A 15,126-nucleotide genomic window follows, 5' to 3' on the forward strand; every position below is an offset into this window, starting at 1 on the left:
TGAAAATAAAATAAAAATTTAATTTAAAAAATGAATAAAATCAAGAAAGTGGAAAATGCACCTTTCAAATGGAGGATGACAAATAATCCACTTTAGCTAAAACATAGAACATGTGGAAGGAAGTAATATGAGATAAGACTGAAGAAGCAGAGCTTGGTGCCAGAGTTTAGAGGGTATTAAATTAGGCTAACAATTTAGTGGCCTGAAATTGAATGTCCCTATTAAAAGAGCTTTTTGATTGGTCAATGTATTGTACTATTTATGTCCTCCAAAGAACTATGAGAGAATGATAAAAATGCTAGCAAACAGATTACTAAAAAGAAGTAAATTACAATTCATTTACAAGTATAGTAAAGGAGACAATTAGCCCCCCTATTCTTATTGTCTTCCCTGCATTTCCTTAATTTTGAGATGCCAGATGTGTTCCCCAAATTAGGAGCAGCAACACTGGGTCTTTTTACCAACTAAAAAACGTTATTGCTAGAGAAGAACTGCTGAAGGAGATATAGACTACAAGAGATATATATTAATAAGAAATTACTTTGACAGAAGATAGTCACTCTAGTAGTTATATTCATGAGTGCCACAGTCAAATTTTACCTAAATCAGAAACAGAAGATGAGGAAGCCTAAAAATTCAGCCAGCATGAGTTATCTCCAATTTATGGATCCATTCCATTTTTAAAAATCTTCCTTGAAGCTTGACTGTTTAGGAACCTTGGCAGGCACTGTGTTTTTGTGCTTGACTGATTGTATTTTGGTTCTAGGTTGTCCCCAAGTTTCTGCTAAAACTTAAAGGAGGACCACTATTGATTTTCTTTTACTTTTTTTTCCTGTTGAATATTCTTCATATCATTGCTTCAACTATAGTTTTAATTAGCAGCTGTAGGAATGAAGGAAGCCAATTGAATCATGTTGATTTATAGTCTGGGGGATAAAAAAGACCCAATCCGTTCTTTAGCACTGGAACATTCTGATCTTGAGTACATATATACTTGATACATTCTTATTTCCTCGTTATTTCTAATATTTATTTCATTTCAATAGACTTTCAGGTGTATGATTGTTATTCAAATAAATAATGCCTTCAAGAAAATTAATAAAGTTGTTATTTTCCATTGCCCTTTGCAAAAATTATTTTGGAAGAAATTAGGAAACACTGATTAAGTTGATAAAAAGTTACTGTGTTAGGCTTTTACAATAAGCTTCTAACGGGTATCTGATCTAAGTCTCTTATCTTAAGCCACTCCACCCAACACATCACTTCCAGATTCATGTTCCTCCTCCATGCCTCTGCTTCCAACTGCCTTTAATGTCTACCCTCCCTCCCCCTGACATCCTTCTCCTGTTACATTTCTATACCATTTTCAAGCACACATCAGATTCTATTTCTTTCATGAAGCCTTCTCTTGAAGTCTGACAATGATCACTTTCTCCTTTAGACCTCAAATATAACTTCATTTTGTAGCTTTCACGAATTTATTTTATTGAGTTGCATTTCCATAATATCTTTCCCTATCTGCTACCTTCTTTCTGCTTTTGTGGCCATCACTGTAATCCAGCCCCTCAAAACACCCTTTATCTGAGCTATTACAGTAGCTTCCTAATTAGTCTTTCTGTCTTTAATCTCTCCACTCTCCAATCCATCCTCTACATAGTTGACAAAAATGCTTTTCCTAACACAGACAAGACAACATCATTTCCCTGCTCAGAAAACTAATAGCAATAAAGTACTTAATGCCACTAGCATAAAATAGAGACTCTCTATTTGGCATTTAAAGTGCTTCACAATTTTGCTTTACCTTTCCAGACTTATTACAAATTACTCTTCTTCTTCACTCTACTCATCACCACATACCAATCTATCTCTCTACCCTTGCACAGATTCACTTCAATGTCTGGAATGCACTCCTTGCCCATGTCTATCTTTTACAATCCCTACTATCTTTTAGAATTCAGATTAAGAATCACTTTCTATGTGAAAACTTCCTTGATCCCTACCAGTTACTAGTGCTCCCTAAAAATTTCTTTGTGTTTATATAATTGCATTTTGCATTTATTTATATGTATACATGTTGTTTTCCCTCAGGCTTCCAAGCTTTCTAAGGATAGCCTCTGTTTTATTTTTGTCTTTGGGTCCCTAGTACCCAATATAGTGCCATTTAATAAATGTTTGTTGATTATTATTTAAGATTTTGTATTAGAATTTTATTGCTACTAGTTTTTCAAAGGGATATGCAGAGTTTGATAGCCCTTTGGACATAATTCCAATTCCACCAACAATGAATCAGTGTCCCAGTTTTCCCACATACCCTCCAACATTTATCATTATCTGCAGAGGGCTGGATCTCTGGAAAGATATACTTGAATCAAGGACAGCAGGGTGCTTATAATTAAGCACCTATTCAATGTGATTGATGGGATAATGGTTCTCTAGTTAAACATATACTTAATGTAATGTAATGATATAGTCACTCTAATTGGTATATACTTAGGGTGATATGGTGATGTAATATTCTACAATTGGTACATGCTCAGTTGCTGTAGTTATGTAATCATATTGAGATATTTAAGGGCTGAGAGGACTAGAAACTGAGAGTCTTTCAGACACAGACACAAGAGAAGACTCCAGTCTCCAGACTCCATCTTTGACCATCCTCATGGTGGCTCTCCTGCCTTCATCACTTCTCCACCTAAAGACCAAGACCCATTCTGAGACCCTCCAGAAAGCTAGCCCTGACATTACATTTTTATACTCTAAAAATGGGGCTCTGAAAGAAGCACACTACATTTTAAGGCTCTGGACATAAGGAGTTCAATTGACTTGATCATAAGCTCAATGGGGAAGTCCCTGTGACCCAGAAATAGGGTAAGTACAAAAACAGACAAGCAGGAAACTTTGGTAAGGGCTAAATTAGTCACTTTTGTTTTTCAGCAGAAATGAGGCAAATATTAAGAAAAAAGCCTCCCCTACCCCAAGGTAAGTGTGTAGAATGCATAGTTAGGTTAATAAAGAAGCAAGGTTTGTTGGTAACTCAAAGGCAGATCATTGGATTCTTAAATATATTAGAGTGCACATCTCCTTGGCTCTCTAAAGAAGAAAAATTAGAGCCAAATATATGGAAAATAGTGGGAGAACAATTAATTGAATATCATGAAGCTATGGGTCCTGATTCAATTCCTGAGGAAATATTCCTTATGTACAATATAATACAATTGGCTTTAAAGAAGTCCACAAATTCTTAAAAAAAAAAAAAAAAAAAGGAAAAGTTTTAAGGTGGACAACCAGACAAGGAAGGCGAGGGGGGGAGGGGAGGAGGGAGAAGGAGAGGGGAAGAAGGGGAGGAGAGAGGTGGAGGAGGGTAACTAACAAAACAGCTGAAAAGCATGGAGAGTGGGACAAGAACAGCACTGATAAACTTAAGGGGTGTGGTGCTTCTCACTTTCACAGCTCAGTTATACTGGAACAGGCACCCTTAGGGCATTTCCCATCTCCTGATCCTCCTCCCTCAATTTTGCCTTCCTGGGTGGAGGAAGGAGGAGGAATGGGAGGGGCAGTGACACCATCCTCACCACTCATGCAGCAGCTTTGTCCACCCCTTATGACACAATTGTAAAAGGCATTACTTAAAGCCAAAGAGGAAGGACAGGATATATCTGATTTGAGAACAGAAACTTATCCTGTGATTGAAAAGTTTGATTCTTCAGGTCAAGAAAGGAGAAGATACACTCCTTTTAATCTGGAAATTATCAAAGATCTGAAAAAGGCTTGTACTCTTTATGGATCTACATCGTTTTATGTTAAGATGATATTAGAGAATTTGGCTTTCGAAGTTTTAACCCTAATGATTGGAAATTTATAGCAAGGACATGCTTAGAACCTGGACAAAACTTGTTGTGGCTTTCTGAGTATAGTAAACTCTGCAGAATACAAGCTCAATGAAATAGGCAATTTGGAGTTAATATGCCAATCATCTCTGATCAATTAACAGGTTTAGGTCCTTATACAGACACTTTAGTGAAGATTAATACTCTATAGCAGCATATGAGCAAATTGCTACTGCTGCTATCAAAGCATGGGCAGCCTCCCAGATAGACAGAATAGAGGAGAAACCTTCACGGAAATTGCACAAGGTCCAAATGAACCTTTGCTGATTTTGTGGGACATCTTCAGATAGCTGTCATACAAATTATTGCAAGACGAATAATGATAAAACAACTTGCTAAGGAAAATGCTAATGAGGTTTGTAGAAGAATTATATAAGGACTACACAAGGATGCTCCTTTAGAGGAGATCATAAGATGCTGTGCCTCAGTGGGCACAAATATCTTTTATAGCCTGTGTCTATAAGATGGTGGGTTATATAGACGGCAAGTCAGCTGAATTCTCCTAACACTCTCCTTCAAACAACTTTGTTATAACTCCTCAAACCAAATTTTGGAGCCAATAAAAGATCAGAGTAATATATTTTTCAAGTCTAAGACAACTTAAAAGGTCAGTAGGAGAGGTTTATGACACTGGGATGACCAGGATGGTGCCAATCTGAAACCCATGGGGCAGTAGTAGCAGCAGTGGACCCTGGATGTAGCCATAGCAACAGCAGCAATAGCAGTGGACCTTTGATATAGCTGTGATACTGACAACAGACATAGTTTTGGGAACTCTCAGCCTACTAATGGTAAGATGATTACCTGGTCAGAAAGAGACTACAGGGAATCCTTTGCTGAAAGTAGGAACAACTGGCACTGATTAGAAATTCTATTGCCCATACACAGTTCTGAGTTGTAGTTCTAGGGTGGTCAATAACTTGTGGTCAGTCACAAGAGAGCAGATCCCAGGTCATAGTTTCAAGGCAGAGAGGAACACTAAATCTCATGTCTGTAGAAGAGTAAGGGATCTAATTACAGTTCCAGGGCCAAGAGAACCACAGTCACTTATGGCTGCAGAGGAGCAGAGGCCCTTCCTGGGTAAAGAACAAAGTAAATACCACGAATGCAATGATCACACCTCTCGCCCAAATCATACCACCTTAGAAGCACTGAAAACTTTCAGATCCCCCAGAACTAGCTCTGAAAACAGCAGCACAAAAAAAGCCTGAAGTTTGGGATATTGCCTTCCTTCCTTCCTTCCTCAAGGCATGCAAAGCCCAACTTTAACATAAAATTAAAAGTCAAGAAATAGGCTGGGAAAATGAGGAAACAACAACAAAAAAGAACTGGATCACAAAAACTACTATGGTGGCAGAAAAGACCAAGACATGAACTCAGAAGAAGACAACAATGTGAGGAAAACTACAAGCAAAGTCTCAAAGAAAAATGCTAATTGGATTCAAGTCCAACAAGAATTCCTGGAAGAGTTAACAAAAGAGGTAAGAGTCGTAGAAGAAAAATTGAGGAAAGAAACTAGAGTGATGAAAAAATTACGAAAAGAAAATTAACAGCATAGTAAAAGAAGTATATAAAAATACTGAAAAAAATAATACCTTTAAAAAAACAAAATTGGTTTAATAAGATTAAGAAAGACACAAAATTCTAATGAGAAAAGAATTACAAATGAGAAAGGGGTGAGATCACCCATAAACTGGGAGAGAATTGCAGAATAAATTAGAAACCATGATTCAACAGTATGTTATTACAAGAAACACTTGAAATTGAAGGACATACACAGAGTAAAATAAAAGGATGGAGCAAATCTATTATGCCTCAGCTGAAGTAAAAAGGGCATGAGTAACAATCATGATCTCAGACAAAGCAAAAACAAAAACAGACCTAATTGAAAAAAAATAATCAGAAAAACTGTGTTTTGCTGAAAAGGCACCATAGGAAACAAAATAACAGCAAAAAATTTTATAGCAACTTTTTTTCTGATAAAGGCCTTATTTCCCAGCTATATAGGTAACTGATTCAAATATAGGTAACTTATAAAAATAAGAGTCAATCCCCAATTGATAAATGGTTAAAGGATATAAATAGGCAGTTTTCAGAAGAAGAAATCAAAGCTAACATAATCAAATGAAAATATGCTCTAAATTAGAGAAATGCAAAGTAAAAATAATTCTTAGGTACCACCTCACACTTTTCAGAAATGACATTTGCTGGAAGGGATGAGGAAAAATATTATGAATTGGTCCAATCATTCTGAAGAACAATTTGGAATCATACCCAAAAGACTATGCACATATGCATAGTCTTTGAAGCAGCAATAGTAACTATATGTTCAAAAATATTTATAACCATTTTTGTGGTGGCAAAAAATTAGAAATTGAAGGAATACTCATTAATTGATGAATGACTGAACAAGTTGTCCTATCTGATTGTGATGGAATACTCTTATGCTATAAGAAATGATGAGCAGGATGCTCTCAGAAAAACCTGGGAAGACTTATATGAACTGATGCAAAATAAAATCAGCAGAACCAGGAGAACATTAACAGCAATACTATATGATCAATTTATGATCCAAGACAATTCTGAAAGACTTATGATCAAAATAATATCTACCTTCAGAGAAAGAATTGATGAAGTCTGAATATGGATCAGACATACCATTTTTACTTTTTATTTTTTGTTGTGAGTTTTTTCTGTAATTTCTTTCACAATATGACTATTATGGACATATGCTTTATATGACTACACAAGTATAAACTATATCCAGTTGCTTGCCTTCTTAAAGATAGGGAAAAGGAGAGAGAGAAAATTTGAAATTAAACTTTTTTTGTGAAAAAAATTTTTATTAAAGCCTTTTATTTTCAAAACATATGCATAAATAATTTTCAGCATTTACCCTTGCAAAATCTTGTGTTCCAAAATTTTCCCTCCCTTTCCCCCACCCCCTTCCTTAGAACAGCAATCTAATATATTTCAAATATTTCTATACATATTTCTACAATTATCATGCTGCACAAGAAAAATCAGATCAAAAAGGGAAAAGATGAGAAAGAAAACAAAATGCAAGCAAACAACAACAAAAGTGAAAACACTATGTTGTGATCCACACTTAGTCCCCACAGTTTTCTCTCTAGGCACAGATGGCTCTCTTCATCACAAGACCATTGAAACTGGCTTGAATCACCCTCACTGATGAAAAAAGCCATGTCTATCAGAGTTGATCATTGTGTAATCTTGCTGTTGCTGTGTACAATGTTCCCTTGACTCTACTTACTTCACTTAGCCTCATTTCATGTAAGTCTCTCCAAACCTCTCTAAAATCATCCTGCTGATTATTCTTATAGAACAAGAATGGAACTAAACATTTTATTTTTATTTTTTAATTATTTTTTTAAAAATTTTATTATTATAGTTTTTATTTACAAAACATATGTGTGGGTAATTTTTTCAACAATGACCCTTGCAAAACTTTCTGTTTCAAATTTTTCCCTCCTTCCCCTGCTTCCTCACAGGTGGTAGGTAGTTCAATACATGTTCAATATGTTAAAATACATGTTAAATCCAATATGTTTATATATATTTATACAGTTATCTTGCAACATAAGAAAAATCGGATCTAGAAAGAAAAAAAAACCTGAGAAGGAAAACAAAATTCCATAACATTCATATACCACAATTTATTCAGTCATTCTCCAATTGATGGGCATCCACTCAGTTTCCAGTTTCCTTTCACTACAAAAGGGGCTATCACAAACATTTTTGCACATACAGGTCCCTTTCTAAGCTCATCAGTAACACTTCTGGTCAAAGGGTATGCACAGTTTGAAGACTTTTTGAGCATAGTTCCAAATTGCTCTCCAGAATGGTTGGATTCATTCACAATTGAACTAAACATTTTTAAAAATAAATGTTAAGCAGAAGTGAATGCAAGGGATAATGCTGTAAAAAATTACCCTGGCATGGGTTCTATCAATAAAAAGTTATTTTAAAAAAACAAAAAAAAATGTTAAGAATTGTTTTTACATGTAATTGAAAAAATAAAATATTTTTAAACAAGATAACAAGGGGGTTGATTTTAGAAAATACATGGCAAGATCTATTAAACAAACTGGTTCAAAGGGAAGTGAGAAGAACCAGACATCATTGTGTACAGTAATAGCAATGTTGTAATAGTGATCAATTGTGAAAAATTTGGCTATTCTAATCAATATAATGATCTACAACAATTCCAAAGACTCATACTGGAAAAAAAATGCTTCCCACTTCCAGAAAAAGAAATAATGAACTCTGAACACAAATTGATGTCTCTTTCTCTCCCTGTGTGTGTCTCTGTTTCTCTCTCTGTCTCTCTGTCTGTTTCTCCCTTTTCCTCTGTCTCTCTGTCTCTGTCTTTGTCTCAGTCTCTGTGCCTCTGTCTCTCTGTGTCTCTGTGTCTCTCTCTCTCTCTCTCTCTCTCTCTCTCTCTCTCTCTCTCTCTCTCTCTGTCTCTCTTTGTCTCTCTCTGTCTCTCTGTCTTTCTCTCTCTCTCTCTCTCACTCTCCTCCCCTTCTTTCTCTTGTTATATGGCTAATATGGTAATGTTTAGTGTGATTTCACACATTGTGGGTGAGAGAAAGGTAGACAGAAGGGAAAGAATTTGAAATTCAATTTAAAAAGAAAAGAATGTTTAAAAATAAGTTTTTAAAAGAAAAAATAATGCAAGCATGCCCTACATAGGACAGTCAATGTTTAAATATTTACGATCATACTCATGGATGGATCCATGTTTATCTGTTAGAGGGTACAAGCCATTCCTTCCATAGACTTACCAGCCACCAGCTGGCAAAATGGAAAAGATCATGGGCAAAAGGTCTTGTGTCAGGAAGAGGCAAGAACCTTTGGGTCAGTTATGCAAGAACACAAGTAAATTATGAGGGCTAAGGGGTGGGGTCAATAGAAGAACTGGTGCAGAAGGTAAGATTAAGATCAGAAGTATCAACTGGTAAAGACACTGAGATTCTTTGGGGCCCATGAACTTTCATTTTAAAAAATATTCCTGACAACTCTTTCAATATAATGGTTTGCCTTTGTGATGCTATATATTTTATACATTAAAAAACAGTATTCTGATAAGTAATCCACAGTTTTCACCATATTGTAGGGTTCTGTGACACAAAAAAAGTTAAGAACACTTATACTAATGGGCAACTAGATGACAGTGGATAAAGCAATGGCTCTGGAGTCAGGAGGACCCGAGCTCAAATTTGACTTCAGGCACTTAATACTTTCAAGCTGTGTGACCCTGGGCTATTTAACCCCAATTTCCTTGCAAAACAAAACAAAATAAAAACAAACAAACAAAACAAGAACATCTATATTAGAAGAATATCAACAGATTTCAAGGTGCAGATAAGGGATTTACTCTAACATCAGGCAGAATTTTCAAGTCTTAATACGATGAAGAGGGTATCAGTTTTAAAAAGAAGCTAATTTGACACATTTGATGTCTTGAGAGCATGTGAATGTTTTTATATATGGCATGTGAGAGCTGGTTCCCAGATTCCCTACAATGAGTTTCAGCTGGACAGCTCTCTACTAATGTAAATATAAATGGTTTAGAAAAGACAAAGTCACACAAGGGCTCCTTTGAATACCTCTATGACCTTTCCAGAGAAGTGATAACTTCTTATCTCAATATTTCATAAAAATTTTAAAAATCACTCTCAAACTTCTGTCACAACTTGTTAATTATTTGTCTGATTAATGAACTTTTAAAACTTTTCTCAAATCATAGGACTATAGCTTTAGAGCTAAAAAGAGACTCTATCCATAATTTACTGTAAACCCCTGATTTTACTGATAAAGAAACTGAGACTCCTAAAAGGTCAGAGATTTCAATACCTAAAGTTACATAGACAATCAGGACTTGAGCTATCATTTGAGCTCACATTTTTCTCATTCTATAGTTAGCACTCCCTTCCACTGTACATTCCTATCAAATCCTCTCTAAAGTCTCTTAGAGATTTTTCATTAGCTCACAAAATGAAATGATGCTCAATGATTCATCCTCTAAATCTTTAATACACTCCATCAATAATAGAGGTAGATAGATGGCACAGTGAATAGACCTCAGGTCTGGAGTCAGGAAGACCTGAATCTTGCATCAGACATTTATTTACTAGATGTGTGACTTTGAGCAGATCACTCCTACTTGCCTCAATTTCCTCATCTGTAAAAAGAGGGTAATAATAGCATCTACTTTTCCAGATTGTTGTGAGGACCAAGAGAGAATATGAATTGATAAGCACACAGGCAGGCACATAGTAAATGCTATTTTTTCCCTCATCACTTAAAATATTTCTACCTCAGTTTGGAGTAATCATTTTTACCTAAACTCTGAGAGTAATTTCTAAGTTTCTGGAATTTCAATCAAAAGATAGACCCAAAAGAAGTCCTTTTGTCACGACATTTTACAAAAGATCATATTCTACTTAAATAAAATTGCCATATTCTCTCTGTTGTGACATCATGGTTGTACAAATGCTAAAGTGAGTTTCTACTTTAAGAATGATATTTTTTCACCAACATCATAATGACAAGTCTCGTTTTTATTATGTTTTAAGGTTTGCAAAGCACTCTGCGCAATAATCCCATGAGACAAGTAGGAAAAGTATAATTATAATTAATAGGCAAATGGGGAAATGCAAATTATATCTCATATGCAAATAGTCACAGAGAAGTTGATAGACTAACTTTCCCAGGGACCTGTAACTTGTGTTCATGAGTCAGAATTTGAAATAATGGCTATTATATCATATTGTAAATAACAAGATTTTCTAATTGTCTTAGGGAACAGTCAGGTGATGCAGTAGATGGAAAGTCAGACTTGGAGCCGGGAAGACCTGAATTCAAATTTGGCCTCAGACATTTACTAGCTGTGTGACCTTGAGCAAGTGATCTAATCTCTGTCTCAGTTTCTTTAACTGTAAAACAGAGGATAATAATAGCAACTACCTCACAGGGTTGCTGTGAGCATTACAGCAGATAGTAATTGTAAAGTCCTTAACCTGGCACATAGTAGGAGCTAAATAAATGTTAGCTGTTATCATCATCATCATCATTATTATTGTGTTGTGCAAATGGTAATAATAATAAGCTCAGTAGTTGTGGGAAGACATATGTTAACTGATGCAGATCAAAGTATATAGAACCAGATCACATAATCACATAAAGATCACAATAAGGCAAAGAAAAACATCCCTGGAAGACATTCATTGATGGTATTAACAAGTTTTGATTTCAGAAACCTTAAAGTGAAATATACCTCTCACATTTCAGTAAAGAGATGGTAGACTATAGCTGTAAAATGAGATATATGATGTCTGACACAGATGTTGGTTTGGTTTGTTTCCATTGTAACTTCATTGTTACCCAGGAGGATTTTCATTATATTCATTATGTGATGATATTAAAAGTGTCAATAAAACACTTAAAAAAATAAATCTAACATGTAAAGTTCCTTGAGGCTAGAGAGTTCCTTTTTTTCTTTATATTCCCAACATGTGGCATAGTGCTTTGCTTAATAAAAAAATATATTTTAATGAATTTAATAAAATCTAGCCTAACACATTTTTTTGTCCTTTCAAACACTTTTTAGTTTTTTGGTAAAACCTCTACTTTTCCTATCATTTATACATTTTCTTCTGTATATACCAAAAATTTAGCTGGGTCAAGACTAAGAAGTCATGTTGTGACTCATTCTACAATTTTCTGGTTGTTATTGTAGAAATCTAGAACTGTATCCTGGAATTTCTTACCTTAATTTAAAATATCTAAAAACATGAGTATACTATGTCCTTGTTTCATTCACTACCACTTTTAGGACTGTCTATCAGACTTGCTATATCTGCTCCTCAGAGTTCTAGGGATCAGGGAGTATCTTTTTAATACTATTCACCCAAGTCTACATTAATGTGCTCCCTGCCATGATTACCAGTTGATAGAAATGCCAGTCACACTTAATTTTTAAAGAGGAGCATTTACTAAGGTATATAGTAAGAACAATTGGTTTAAACATTTCCTTTAAAAGCCTATGAAGGGGCAGCTAGGTGGTGCAGTGGATAGAACATCAGTCCTGAATTCAGGAGGACCTGAGTTCAAATGTGAATCAGACATTTAACACTTCCTAGCTGTGTGACCCCAATTGGCTTAGCACTTAATCCCAATTGGCTCAGGAAAAAAAAAAGCCTATGAGACATGATTGTACTATAAGAAATGATGAGTGAGTTGATTTCAGAAAAACCTGGAAAACTTATATGAATTGATACAAAATGAAGTGAACCAGAACCAGGCAAACACTGTACAGTTACAGTAATACTATAACTATGGCCAATTCGAAATGACAACTATTCTCAGAAATACAATAATCTAAAACAATTCCGAAGGACTCATGATAAAAAATGCTATTTATGTCCAGAGAAAGAACTGATGGAGTTTGAATGCAGATAGAAGCATACTGTTTTTCTTTTTCTTTTTAAATTTTTCTTTAATTTTTATAAAGCTTTTTATTTTCAAAACATATGCATAGATAATTTGACAACAATGACCCTTGTATATAGCCTACTGTTTCAGATTTTCTCCTCCTTACCCCCACCCCCTCCCCTAAATGGCAAGCAATTCAATATATGTTAAAAATGTTAAAATATATGTTGAAACTAATGTGTATATGAACTGATGCTAAGTGAAATGAGCAGAACCAGGAGATCATTATACACTTCGACAACGATATTGTATGAGGACATATTTTGATGGAAGTGGATTTCTTTGACAAAGAGACCTGAGTTTCAATTGATAAATGACGGACAAAAGCAGCTACACCCAAAGAAAGAACACTGGGAAACGAATGTGAACTATCTGCATTTTTGTTTTTCTTCCCGGATTATTTATACCTTCTGAATCCAATTCTCCCTACGCAACAAGAGAACTGTTCGGTTCTGCAAACATATATTGTATCTAGGATATACTGCAACATATCCAACATATAAAGGACTGCTTGCCATCTAGGGGAGGGGGTGGAGGGAGGGAGGGGAAAAAAAAATCGGAACAGAAATGAGTGTCAATATAATGTAATTATTAAATAAAAATTTTAAAAAAAAAAAAGAAACTAATGTGTATAAACATATTTATACAATTATCTTGCTGCACAAGAAAAATCAGATCAAAAAAGAAAATAAATGAGAAAGAAAACAAAATGCAAGCGAACAACAACAAAAAGAGTGAAAAAGCTATGTTGTGATCCACACTCATTTCCTATAGTTCTCTCTCTGGGTGTAGATGGCTCTCTTCATCACTGAACAATTGGAACTAACATCAGCCATCTCATTGTTAAAGAGAGCCACGTCTGTCAGAATTGATCATTGTATAATCTTCTTGTTGTGTACAATAATCTAGTTCTGCTCATTTCACTCAGCATCAGTTCATCTAAGTCTCCCCAGTCCTCTATGAAATCATCCTGCTGGTCATTTCTTACAGAACAATAATATTCCATACTATTCATATACCATAATTTAGTCAACCATTCTCCAACTGTTGGACATCTACTCAGTTTCCAGTTTCTTGCTACTATTAAAAGAGCTGCCACAAACATTTTTGTACATGTGGGTTCCTTTCCTTCCTTTAAGATCTCTTTGGGATACAGGCCCAATAGAAACACTTCTGGATCAAAGGGCATGCAAAATTTTATAACCCTTTGGGCATAGTTCCAAATTACTCTCCAGAATGGCTGGATCCATTCATAACTCCATGGCTGGATCCATTCATAACTCCATCAACAATGTATTAGTGTTCCTAGTTTTCCCCCATCCCCTCCAACATTCGTCATTATCTTTTCCTATTATCTTAAGCCAATCTGACAGGTGTGTAGTGGTTTCTTAGAGTTATCTTAATTTGCATTTCTCTGATCAATAGTTATTGAGAGCACCTTTTCATATGATTAGAAATAGTTTTAATTTCTTCATCTGAAAATTGTCTGTTCATATCCTTTGACCTTTTATCAATTGGAGAATAACTTCTATTCTTAGAAATTTGAGTCAATTCTCTATCTATTTTAGAAATGGGGCCTTTATCAGAAGCCTTAATGTAAAAATGATTTCCCAATTTATTGCTTCCCTTCCGATCTTGTCAAGCATACTGTTTTTTACTTTCTGTATTTGTTTGTGGGGTTTATTCCCATTGGGTCTGTGCCTTTTTTCATAACATCGTTAATAAGGAAATTTGTTTCACGTGATTGAACTTGTATAACATCAAATGGCTTACTGTCTCAAGGGGGAGGAAAGACAATTTGGAACTCAATTTTTTTTAAAAAGAATGTTAAGAATTGACTTTACATGTAATTAAGGAAAAAATAAAATACTGTTTTTAAAAAGTCTATGAGACATTGTCTCTGTACACTTAGAGTCTAAGGGGAAATGGATTCAAGCTTACAAACAGTGTGACAAGGGGGAACTCATAGATCTAGATGTACTTTTGCTAGAATCCTTGAGATGTTCACCATAGGTATTGTTTAGGATCTATTTGTTTGTTTTTCCTTTTCTGCATCCTTTTTAAAAGCTTGAATATGTCTAGTCTTTTCAGGATTCAACCTAGATGTCCCCCTTGACTCCTCACTTTCTGTCATCCCCCCATGTCCAATGAATTGCCATGGCTTGTTGATTTTTCCTTTGTGATATTTCTTGCATACTTACCCTCCCCTTCTGAGACTGCTACTACCTCAGTCCAGCTTTCATCATCTCATGCCTCAGACTGTTACTCTATCTTCTGAGTGATCTCCCTGCCTCAAGTTTCTTCCTACTCCAGTCCAGCCTCCACTCAGCTGCTAACGTGCTCTTTCTATGATATAAGTCTGACCATATCACCTCCTGTCCCATTCAATAAGCTGCAATGGTGCCCCATTATCTCCAGAATCACATATAAAATCCTGTGTCTGGTGTTCAAGGAACCTCCTACCTTTGACTTCTTGTATCTTACTCATTCTCTGCAATCTAATGACACTGGTCTTCCTGTAGCTGCTTGCACAAGACACTTCAATCAACTCTATGCATTTTCACTGACTCTCCTCCATGCCTGGAATTCTCTCCCTACCTTATCTCTGCTTTTTTTTGGCTTTCCTGGCTTTCTTTCCTTCTTGCAAGATGACCTTTCCCAACCCCCTTAATGCTGGTGCCTTTTTTCTTAAATTATCTACAATTTATCTTGTATGTAT

This window comes from Antechinus flavipes, chromosome 1 (assembly GCF_016432865.1).
Source record: "Antechinus flavipes isolate AdamAnt ecotype Samford, QLD, Australia chromosome 1, AdamAnt_v2, whole genome shotgun sequence".
NCBI lineage: Eukaryota > Metazoa > Chordata > Mammalia > Dasyuromorphia > Dasyuridae > Antechinus > Antechinus flavipes.